Genomic DNA, 12857 nt, shown 5'->3' on the forward strand with positions numbered 1-12857 from the left:
TGTTTTTGTTCTATCCCTTTGCAATTGGGTGTAGCACAGTATGATGATGGTCACACCCCAGCTATAATATGGTACCTATGCAGATCCATTGATTCAGCTACATTAGAAGCTGCCCTTAATGGAGTCTAGCATTCTGAATGATCTTTCACTGCTCTCACTAACCTTTCTACATCAGCTGCCCATCCTGATCTTTATCGGTGGTGACTACTATCACTATTGCTATGAATGGCAGGGGTAAATTTGGCTGCAGTAAAGATGTTATTTCTGGCAGATGCTGCTGAACACTCCTGCTAATAACAGTGGGAGGCAAGCTATTCATATATTTATGAAGTGTGGACAATGGTCAAAGAGTGGGTGGTTCCATTGGTACGTCCTCTTTAGTGGGTACACAGCTGATTCAATAGTGGTTTAAATGTTTGATTAGGACTTGGTATTTGAGTCAGTCATGAAGCTCATTGGATATCTCTGGCAAGTGACTATTCAGCTCAGACTACATTTATTTATATTTCCTATTTCTAAACCATCTCAGAGATCTGAAGACTTAAAGATCATTTCTCAGAGATCTAAAGATCTTCCTCCCAGGGCTGCTGGGGGTTCACAGGGGTTCGGGAGAACCTCTAGTTAAGATTCTGTGCAGTTCAGAGAACCCCCAAATCCCACTCTTGGCTGGCCTCGCCCCACCCACCCTGCCCATCCCAGGAGTCCCCATGAAGCCCAATTTGGATGCAGGTAAGTGCAGGGCACACGTGGAGGCTCGGGGAGGGTGAAAAACAGGCCTACCGGAAGTTCGGGAAAGCCAAAAACAAGCCCGTTTCCAGCCTCCAGAGGGCCTCCGGAGCTTGGGGAGGGCAAAAACACCCCCCCACACTGTGGTGCAGGAGGCCAACTAGGCCACACCCACCATGGTCCTGCCCACCCAGCAACCGGACAGAGAACCCCTTGCTAAAATTTTTGAAGCCTACCCTTGCTCCCCCCTGCATCTCAAGGTTATAACTGTAAAAAATAAACAAAAGAAGAAGCATTATGAAAATGCATATAAGGAGAAAGTATTTTCTGCTCTCCACTAAGGCCATCAGATTGCTTGTTGGCTCCTAACCTTTAGCCACAAACAGTGAACAAAATGAGGTAAGTCAGATTCTGGAGCCTGCTTTCTGTAAGCGGGGGTGGGATAGGGTGGGAGAGTAAATATACAAACTTTAAGAAGAGATCATATTCTTTAAGTAGGTATGGTAAACCTACAAACCTCTATTTCTTTTGACAGTACATAATGTTTTTATTCCTTTTGCTAGCTTTTCTGACTGATTTCAAAACTAAAAAAAGAAGTATAGATATTTCTTTGTTAGACTTAGCATGCAGTTTAAAGGATAAATTTTAAATAATAACTGCGTTGTATATCAGCATCCATATACATTTTTATTCACACTGCATTTGAACAACAAATGCTTAAGACTATAGAAAATAAAGGTAGCACAACCAAGTACTTCAAAACTAAACTCAATTTGACATTATTTTATTTTATTTTTTTTTTGGTAGTAATTTTATTAAAGATTATAATTACAAAAGTAAAAGACTAATGCAAACTAAAAGAAAAAAGAGAACAGAAGTGCAGAAAACAAAAAAGAAAAAGAAAATAAAGAATATAGTAAAGAAAAAGAGAAATATATGAAAAACTGACCCCACATTCATTATATATATATAAAAAAGTAACTTATGATGTCCCTCTCAAAATACAATGATTTCTTCTTCCCATGTCCCATTACTTATCTATAAACAAATTTGTAAAGCCTCATCATTTTAGTCCTTGTGTCAGCAAAAGTCCATTGTTACCAGAAATAACAAGGTATGTATATTAACACCCTTAATATTTATTCCATTCAATAACGTTATAGAGCCTGATTTCTTTTTAATTTTTCTTTATCCTTTCTCACAAGATTCTTTAGCAAACTTCTTTTGTAAATTGAATATAACAAAATTATCCAGATTACTCTTAGTTTATTGTTTGTTTGTCCTTTTTAGTTATTAAAACATCAGCCAATTTCTTTTGTATGTCGATTATAACATCTTTTTCCTATGACATTCTTGTAGCCTGACATTTGTAAATCCAATATTCCACTTAGTTTCCATTTTTTCAGGTAAAATTTGTTACTCTTCTATGTCATCTTTTAGATAGTTTCTCCATACAGACAGATGTTTCTGTTTCTCTTGACACTATTAATATTAATCTCTGTGTTAGTTTTTTAAAATATCAGTTTGTCCAATATTATAATATTTTGCTACATTACGTATGTCAAGTTTATGTGTTCTTTTTTAAGTGTAATCATTAGTTCCCTTTAATGACTAATTTTAAATTTTTATTATTTTTCTTGAAAAACAAATCAAAGCAAAAGCAGGCAGGTTTATACCTAATAACTAATAAACAGTTAGTTTATAATTAATTCCAAAATCTTATTTCAAATTTATCTGGACCTTTAGTCCATTTGTAACTTTCTAAAATCAAAGTTTTAATCACCTTCTTGCTGCCTATTTAAAAAAATTAAGTTCTTAAACTTATAGTTAAAATTGTCTTTTGCTAAGGATTTAAGGAAAAGAAGACAACTGGATGCTTTTTCTTCAGCAACCATTTATTTCTAAGCTTGCTAGGACAGAATTTCTACATCAGCCGTAGTGGCACAGTGGTTAGATTGCAGTATTGCAGGCTAACTCACTGCTCGCTGCCAGGAGTAATTTTAATTATCCTAACTGGCTAAAGGTTGATTCACATTCTTCCAAGGTGGGTAAAATGAGGACCAAGAGGGTTGGGACAATAGGCTGACTCTGTAAACCGCTTAGAGAGGACTGTAAAGCACTGTGAAATGATATATACACTAAGTCTAAATGCTGTTGCTGTTGCTATTTAATTTAACAATCTTTTGATGGACAGGAGAGTTATTATCAGTTTTTCCTGTATTGGAAAAATATGCAGATATTCTTGTAATTTTTCTAAGGTACTATCTTCTTTCCTAGGCTCTGAAAAGACATAACAGTTAGTCTTGCTAGCTCTAGATCAGGGTGAAATCCAGCAGATTCTGACAGGTTCTGGAGAACCGGTAGTGGAAATTTTGTGTAGTTCAGAGAACCGGCAAATACCACCTCTGGCTGGCCCCAGAGTGGGGTGGGAATGGAGATTTTGCAGTATCCTTCCCCTGCCACGCCCACCAAGCCACGCCCACCAAGACACACCACACTCACCAAGCCACGCCCACAGAACCAGTAGTAAAAAAAAATTGGATTTCACCACTGCTCTAGATTTATCATAGAAATCTAACAATCAGTCATAAGGCACAAATGTTATTCTTTCTCTACAGCAAGAAAAAGAACTAAACGAAATCCATCTCATTTATTACTATGTCCTCTGCCACGTAGTAACTAAACTGTACAGTGACATTATCCACACATTAAAAATGCAGTCTTGGATGTAGGAACTCTGAAAGGCTGCTTAGTTTTCTTTTGGTGTATTCTCAGTCTGTTAATGTGCTAAATTGTCATACAAGCCTGGGTGCCGAACATTCTTATATATCTCCAACATTCTATGTAACATGTCTTTATTTATTGAACTAATTTGCATTGCCACACACCTTAATCAAGTAACTCTGAACACTAACGAAGTAGCATAATATAAAGGTCATAAGATCTATGATCTGAAATGTTGAAGGTTAGAGTTCATTCCTGCTCTAATTACAAAGTCACGAGTTCACTCACATATGGAAATTATGTTCTACTTTCTAAATGACCAAGATCAGTAAGTCTCTATAATCACTGTATCCAAATTATGTCCCATCACTATGACAATTAGAACAGTTTAAACTGATCTTTTCCCCAGGTGTATCTGGTATAGGCATGAATTAGTTTTGATTGGATACTATCTAAGGACTATGTTTTAATTTTATTTGATTTCTGTGTGTTTGGTCTATGACCACATATTTTAAGAAACTAAACCAAACCAAACTAAATGCCATAAAGCAACACAGATATCTATACTCAAAAGTTTATGATTTTTATAAGTTCATATTGAGCAGAATGTATTTTCCTTTGAAAATCTGCTTAAGCCTTTCCATCAAATTTTAAAGTTCCTATAAAAAAAATAACCGGTGGCAGGACAGTTTGTGATCATTTCATTTTAGAAGCAAGACATACCCACTTTTATTCATTCTAATAATCCCAACAATCTGGGTATATTCTGTGAAGGATTTAAAATCGTCTCATGTTTAATTAAAAATAAACTCAACATTCTCAGTTAAAGAATTTGGAAGTAAAATGTCTCTCAGCTTTGTTCTCATCCCTTTAATTATTGCAGTGGTGTTTGATCACAGACAGCATGTTTTTTTTTAGTGTGAAAAGAGAATTTTCTCCTGCTAAAGGCCAGATTGTGTGTGGTATTGGATAGACACTTCAATCTAGATTTCTGTAGTGTCAACATCTAATTAATTTTACTCTAAATCTCCGATTTCATTGTGCACTTATTATACAAGTTACCATTGGTTACTATGTTCTCATTCTATTATTCACAATGCAAATGATGACTTACAGCTTGAAAGCTGCCTGGTGATAAATTCTATAAAGTCTCAAGATGAGTGTGAAATTAGCATGTATCTCTCAGCTGTTCCACACAAAGCACCATGATGTAAGTCACTGCCCTAGTTTCTGGAGACACAGATAATTTTGAAATAGATTGTCTTCCACTAGTAGAATTGCAGAAATATTTATCAAGGGAAAATGTAAGTGCTATACATGAGATTTCCAATGAAATGGAATGAAATAACAGCACATTTGCAGAACAGTTATCCATTCTCTTTACTAGTGAGGCTCTGCTAGTAGAACTGGGTATGTGAAGCTCACTCCCATGAGTGCTGGAATTCTGACAGTGTGGATCCAGGATCATGTGAAAGCTTATGTGCATATAGATCTTACATGAAGGATTCCTACCTTACAGATTGTGCCCTACTCGTTGTTGTGACCTAGGCTTCCTGAGTCATTAAAACACACGAGTAGTCCCAAAAACCTCTTTTATTGCAACAGCTGTGAATTACGTTCAGTCAAAGCTGAGTCCCAATTAGTTACAGAAAGTCCTTCGGGAGAAGTCCTTTGGGATAATCACCAACCTAAATCTCCCTTGACACTCTGCCAAAGACCTAATTGGCAAAGCCACACGGATTCCAGAATCAAATCAAGATGCCGACTGGGAACAGAATTAACAATGTTGCTTTCCTGCAAAGTGCCCACATGCCTTTGCTCCTCTTTTAAGCCTTATGGGAGGGGCCAATCATCTCCAGGTCTTACTCCTGAGTCGTCCCTTTTGTTTTAACTGTTCGTGCCTTCTGGCAGCTCTGCACATGCGCACACTAGGAAAAGGAGGAGCCTATTCCTCTGCCTCTCTGCTGTCTGACTCCGGAGGCTCCGGAGTCCATGCATCACTCCCAAATGGCCCTAGGCCCATCTCTGCCTCTGATGCAGTGCCCTCTTCTGGGCCTTCCCCAGCCTCCAGGACTGGCCCATGTTCCTCCCCAGCCTCCTCACTGTCCGACTCCACTGCCAGCTCCGCAGGCTGCTGGTGGACCACAACATTCATGGGCAATAGTTCTTCTCTAAAGTCACAGTGCCTTACAATCAATCACATAGTGAGCTGTGCATTTCTTTGTAATACCTGAAAGGACATACCTGAATGAACACTTCACAATCTATGCAATTTTTAGAGTTATCATTAACATAAAAGGGCCTGGTGGCTCAGCAGACTGATAGCATTGTGATTAACACCAGCTGTCTGCAATTACTGTAAGTGCGAATCTCACCAGGCTCAAGGTTGACTCAGCCTTCCATCCTTTCTAAGGTAGGTGAAATGAGGACCTGGATTGTGGGGGCAATAAGCTGACTTTGTATAAATATGCAAAAGTATGAAGGCTATTGCTTAACGCACTGTAAGCTGCCCTGAGTCTCTGGAAAAGGGCAGCATATAAATCAAATTAAAAAAAAAAACATTATGGAGGGAGCCCCATAGACATTAAAACGATCTGAAGATATTAAAAACTGGTATGTGAACTGTGTGCCAACTGTCAGGGCAATGATCAGGTGCCCAGGCGATTGGCTCTTTTGGACCAAGAGACAATGAGCACTACAATAAATAAAGGGATTTTAAGCTTTATTATCAGCTCAAGCAAACAGATTGAAAAGCATAACATAAAAAGCATGCATTCCAAGCAAGATAATACCCAAATCTCTTCTAGGCTGCCAGGAGCTACACAATAACGACAGCAGGGATATCCCCAGGGTTGCCAATTTACACAATACCTAATGCTGGGTTGCATGCAGAACACACAACAACCATCTGAAGGTTTTTATCAAAACCTGACATCATGACTTCACGGCCCTGCTATGTTAGGAGATTGCAAGACATGATCTTGACTGTATGGCACATGTTGGGATGGGAATTCAACGTCTGAAACTTTCACAGTGGAAAAAGCTTTGAAGCTATGTGAAGATTCTCTTCCCCTTCTCCTGCTTTATTCAGTAAATAAGAGAAAAAAAACCCAAGCAGGTTAACTCAGAGTGAGCTCCAAATCTCTAGAGCCGTGATGGCGAACCTATGGACATGTGCCATAGGTGGCACACAGAGCCCTCTCTGCAGGCACACCAGCCATTGCCCCAACCCCATGTCTCCTGCTGGCCAGCTGGTCTTCGAGTCTCTGCCACGCACGTGTGGGGAACACATGGACACATGCATGGGGATGTGTGTGCCCATTCACAGGGTGCAGGAGGCTTTCCAGGCCTGAAATGGGACATGGGAGGCCCCCGTGCCCCGTTTTATTTATTTATTTATTTATTTATTTATTTATTTATTTATTTATTTATTTATTTATTAGTTCAATTTATATGCCGCCCTTCTCCAGAGACTCAAGGCGGCTTACAATGCGTTAAGCAATGGCCTTCATACTTTTGTATATACCTGCTTAGTAGGGCTTTTTGCCCCCCCCCCCACTAAGTGGTGTTCTATTTTATACAAAGTCAGCTAATTGCCCCCACAAATCGGGTCCTCATTTTACCTACCTCGGAAGGATGGAAGGCTAAGTCAACCTTGAGCCTGATGAGAATTGAACTCGCAGTAATTGCAGGCAGCTGGCAGCTAAGTGCTACTTTAATAGCAGTTTAGTCCGCTGCACCACCAAGGCTCCTTTTGGGCCTGGAAAGCCTCCTGGAAAACCTGGAAGCCAAAAACAGGATGCAGGGGGAGGGGGGCATGTGCGAGGGCCAGGGGGCATGCGCAAAGGGGAGATTGCATTGCATTTTGGGGGTTGAGGCACATGCACGCATATTTTTGCGTGTGTGCATGCACTTTGGGCACCTGGCACCAAAAAGGTTAACTATCACTGCTCTAGAGTTTCCTTAATTATTTATTTATTTAACATATGGCATACCATACATGGACTTGCAGTATACATTAACATTTCAACTTAGATTAATAAAACACAATCTATATATATAAAAGCAAAAACCACTCACGCATTAATCACAAAATCTCCAGAACTGTAAAGCCTACAAACTTGAAATTTGCCACGTATGTTCCTCTTGACTTCTAGGTGCTCACTAAGAAAGGATTTTTTGAAATGACCATCAGAGCATTAGTATTTCCTATATTATTATAACATGTTCTAATGCTAATTAGTTAGACATTCTACTCCCCCTATTCTATTCCCAACTTGAAAATAACTCTGGAGAGAATGGGATAGCATAAGACAGGCTTCTGTGGGGCAAGCCTCATGGAGAGAAGGGGCTAGAAAGCCTGAGAGAAGGGGATAAAATAGGAGACATTTCTGTGGGGCAAGGTTGAGGGAGAGAAGGGAATAGGATAGGGGAGGATTCAAGTTGTAAGTGTCGATTTATCAAGCCCAATCACATGGTTTCGTAGCAAAGCACGGGGATCCAGCTAGTTAAATATAAATGTTTAAAACATCTACAGTATATTCAAACACCATGTCTAGGCCATGTAACTACTGAAGTGTAGCATTGGTTATAGGAGGAAAAAACCCAGATACTGGACCGGCATATGCCCTCATTTTATAGCCAGTCGTGATGGTATCTGAGTCCCGGCAGATGCCATGTGAGATGTGAATCCTATTCAGGATTGTCCATTGCTGGCATGGTAGTTCAAAGCCTGGCACCATTTTTGTGGAGTTATTGATATGTCTTCCTACAACTGGATGTTCAGCAACCGATTTGGTTTTCCATTGGAAATTGATATTAAAGTTGTTGGGCAGATTTGACCTTTCCAGCTGATAAATGAGGAGTGAGTTGTTCATAATTTTTCTGTATTCTCTCCTTAGTGCATCTTCCTTTCGTAAAGCAGGCGGTGCTACATGGCTCAGAACAAGAAGCCAGCAAGATGCTGTGGTTTGATATATCTGCTTATAATTCTTACGTTTTTTTTTAAAAAAAACTTTTCTTAATATGAAGGAGAAATCAAAATACGTGACCAAACTCCTCAAAATAACAATAGTCTTCTGCATTGCCACTACTTGAACATACACAGTTTTCAAGTCAATATACTGATAAGAATAAAATTATCTTTATGACTAATAAGAATCTTTTTTCAAAAAACACAAATTTATTCTCATAAACTGGGAAATATGTTTTGTGGATCCAAGGTCTTCAGTCTTTCCTACAAATTAAAGAAGCTGAAAATTATGGTACATCAATTTAGTACAGATAGAAAAGATTGGGAAAATGGGTATTTCTGTTGAATGTGTCCACCAAGCCTTACACATATAATGTAATGTAAACTGCTCATGCAATGTAATGGCTAATATATCACAGGAAGACTCACATTTAAGTCCTTGTATTATTAAGTGGCAAATTGGGTAACTTTGGCCAGTCATAACCTCCATCACATCCGATCACTATTATTGCCAAAAAGAAGAAGAAGAAGAAGAAGAAGAAGAAGAAGAAGAAGAAGAAGAAGAAGAAGAAGAAGAAGAAGAAGAAGAAGAAGAAGAAGAAGAAGCAGGAGGAGGAGGAGGAGGAGGAGGAGGAGGAGGAGGAGGAGGAGGAGGAGGAGGAGAAGAAGAAGAAGAAGAAGAAGAAGAAGAAGAAGAAGAAGAAGAAGAAGAAGAAGAAGAAGGAGGAGGAGGAGGAGGAGGAGGAGGAGGAGGAGGAGGAGGAGGAGGAGGAGGAGGAGGAGGAGGAGGAGGAGGAGGAGGAGGAGGAGGAGAAGAAGAAGAAGTAGAAGGAGAAGGAGAAGGAGAAGGAGAAGGAGAAGGAGGAGGAGAAGGAGAAGGAGAAGGAGAAGGAGAAGGAGGAGGAGAAGGAGGAGAAGAAGAAGAAGAAGAATTATTATTCCACCCCTTATATGTTGCTTAGGAAATGTTGGGTTTAATATATAAAGGAGTAATGAAAGGTTTTTTTTAAAAAAAGCAGCAGTTATATTTGGACTATTATGATTACTGCACTTTAAATCTTTTATCGATTAGCATCATCACCAAATATCAATTTTATAGCACTGAGACTGGGAAACGGATAAAAGATGGTAAACGATTTTAATCTCTGTAAAGGGGTAGTTGGTATTTTAAAAAGCAGCCACCCTTAAATAGGCCTGAAATTCCTTTACCAAAACAAAGCAAAACAAATACTTAAATACATTAGCAAATTTTTAACTTCTGACAACTGAAGAGGAAAAAGCACAATGCAATTCCCTATTGCTTAATTAACTCTAATTTTGCGCTATGAACAATTGCACATTTTATATGAAATCACAGAGAGCTTTGCTGATTCCACTGCCTCCTTCCGTTTTCATTTTCAAGGTCTCAAAGGACAAGATTGCTGGCATTTGGTATGGGATCTCTTGATAACAGAGAAACAAAGAAGCAGGGAGATAGATCCTGGTTATTTTGTTACAGATTGGACAATTATTATGAATATAAAGCTGGTTTATAACTCAGAGCCAGAAGAATTATTTTTCTAATCTAGCACTGCATTCTCAGATGAAGTTTGTGCCAGCTCTTCTCTTTTATGTCTGGATGTTGTATACGTATAAAAAAATCAATTATTATGTTTTTCAAAGGTATGGTTCTTTCCATTTGAAGGAAAAAAAATTAAAAAGCACCCTTAGTGTTTAACAGCTATCTAAAGGCATCTTTATAAGGTTAATTAAGAATAGAATAGAATTCTTTACTGGCCAAGTGTGATTGGACACACAAGGAATTTGTCTTTGGTGCATATGCTGTCAGTGTACATAAAAAGACAAGATAAATTCGTCAAGAATCATAAGGTACAACACTTAATGATAGTCACAGGGTACAAATAAGCAATTGAATCATACGAGGAAACGGTCAATATAGGATACAGCAACAAGTTACAGTCATACAGTCATAAGTGGGAGGAGATGGGTGATAGAAACGAGAAGATTAATAGTAATAGTAATGCAGATTTAGTGAACAGTTTGACAGTGTTGAGGGAATTATTTGTTTAGCAGAGTGATGGCATTCGGGGAAAAACTGTTCTTGTGTCTAGTTGTTCTGGTGTGCAGTCCTCCATAGCATCATTTTGAGGATAGGAGTTGAAGCAATTTATGTCCAGGATGTGAGGGGTCTTAAATATTTTCACAGGACTCGTGCAGTATACAGGTCCTCAATGGAAGGCAGGTTGGTAGTAATTGTTTTTTCTGCAGTTCTAATTATCCTCTGAAGTCTGTGTCTTAGCTGATTTAGCTGATAATTGCTAAATCCCATAGTGAGCCATCCCATGAGCCACGGTGATGCAGTGATTAGAGTGCATTACTGCAGGCTACTTCTGCTGCCTGCCTGCAATTTGGCAGTTGAAATCTCACCAGGCTCAAGGTTGACTCAGCCTTCCATCCTTCTGACGTGGGTAAAATGAGAGCCCAAATTGTTGGGGGCAATAGGCTGACTCTGTAAACCACTTAGAAAGGGCTGTGAAAGCACTGTGAAGTGGTATATAAACTTTAAAAAAAAGAGTGATATTGAACGGTTCCCATAGGATGGAATTCAACCTATTAAATGTGTCTAGCCTTTACACATGAGCAAGGTACTAAATGCACTAACTCCCTGCATTGCCTTCATTGGCTTCCATCTATATGCACTAATTGTATCAACCAAAGAGAAGCAACTCATAGAAGCAGCAATGACAAGCAGATATGGGTCAATATTTAGGAAAATTCTTCTGGCAGAAGCACACAGATACTGCACATAACAGTATTAGAGTAAACTAATTTGGGGCACTTTGGTGATTCTAGCACTTATCATTCCCCCCACCTGGATTTGGATGTGAAAGGCTACCTTTAATGAACAACTGAAGTACAATAAAATGAAATAAAAAGTGTAATATATTTCAATATAGATTTTCTCCTACAGATCAAGAGTGAACAGTTTGTTTAAACATTTAATGTACTTTAAATGTTTAAATGGTTGTGATTGGTATTAGAAGTGCACATTGAGATATTGAATAATGAAAGAATGAAGGATGAAACTTTAATATAAATAGATATGAAGAGCTAAATAAGGGAAATATGAATAATAAAACAGGTGAAAGATAGGAAATAGAAAAGAAACGTCTTTGAATATTATAGTGATAAGAGGAAAAAGTTAAAATAGAGATAGAAATAAGAGGGCGAAACATTGCCAAAATACTCTCAATCTTACACGAGAAAAGACCCGAATACACCAAGACTTACATATATATATATTCAGGTTTTCTCCCGTGTAAAATTGGAGGTGTCTTGGCAACGTTTCGACGAAGTCTCATTCGTCATCTTCAGGCTGGTGTTTTCGGCTTCGTGCTTCTAGGAGCAATGTGTGTGATCGCAGCTGTTTCTTCCTTTTAACTGCCAGTGGGGGTGTGAACTGATTGGGTGGGAGCTTGACTGTGGTTCTGATTGGGTTTTCTGAGGTTTTTGCGGGTGTTTGTATGTAGATCTTTGGTTATTCGGGTTTTCTCCCACGTAAAATTGGAGGTGTCTTGGCAACGTTTTGACGAAGTCTCATTTGTCATCCTCAGACTGGTGTCTTCGGCTTTGTGCTTCTAGGAGCATGTGTGTGTGTGTGTGTGTGTGTGTGTGTGTGTGTGTGTGTGTGTATCAAATTTATATTTTGCTGATAAAGAAATAAAGAAATTTATCAGCAAAATATAAATTTGGTATAAAATGGTTTGTCGTGAATGCGACTGCTTGAGAGCTCCTGGATTGGAGCTGAAAGCAAAAGGGAGCAGAATGCCCCCTCCCACACATTGGGGTAGACCAGGTCTCTCAGTAAACACTTATATAAAGATATTAAGATATATGAAAGAATAAGAAGGAGGTTTAGGGTTTCAGCAGGTTTGAACCAGTTCTGGAGAATCGGTAGCAGAAATTTTGAGTAGTTCGGAGAACCGGTAGTAAAAATTCTGACTGGCCCACACCCATCTATTCTCTGCCTCCCAAGTCCCAGCTATCGGGAGGAAATGGGGATTTTGCAGTAACGTTCCCCTGGATTGGGAGGGAATGGAGATTTTACAGTATCCTTCCCCTGCCACGCCCACTAAGCCACGCCCACCAAGCCATGCCACACCCACCAAGTCACACCCACAAAACCGGTAGCAAAAAAGTTTGAAACCCACCACTGTAGTAAGGGTATGTGTAAATAATACAAAATAATGAAAATGAAATGTAATAACTATGAGTAACAATATTACGTTTATTTGTATTGAAAAGTATGATACCCAGGTATCACACCATTCACACATTGATATGTATAAATAACCTAAAATAAAAAAATTGGTTAAAAAAAAGAGTGAACAGTTTGTGACCCAAGGTCCACTAATGGCTTTTAACTTCATTTCAT

General features: G+C 38.9%; 1 pseudogene; it reads left to right on the forward strand.

The window, feature by feature from the left end:
• Positions 1 to 707: 707 nt before the first annotated feature.
• Positions 708 to 12857, forward strand: part of LOC148112691 (uncharacterized) — a 61979-nt pseudogene continuing 49829 nt past the window's right edge.

Source organism: Pantherophis guttatus, chromosome 8, assembly GCF_059756535.1.
Source record: "Pantherophis guttatus breed Tessera chromosome 8, ASM5975653v1, whole genome shotgun sequence".
NCBI lineage: Eukaryota > Metazoa > Chordata > Lepidosauria > Squamata > Colubridae > Pantherophis > Pantherophis guttatus.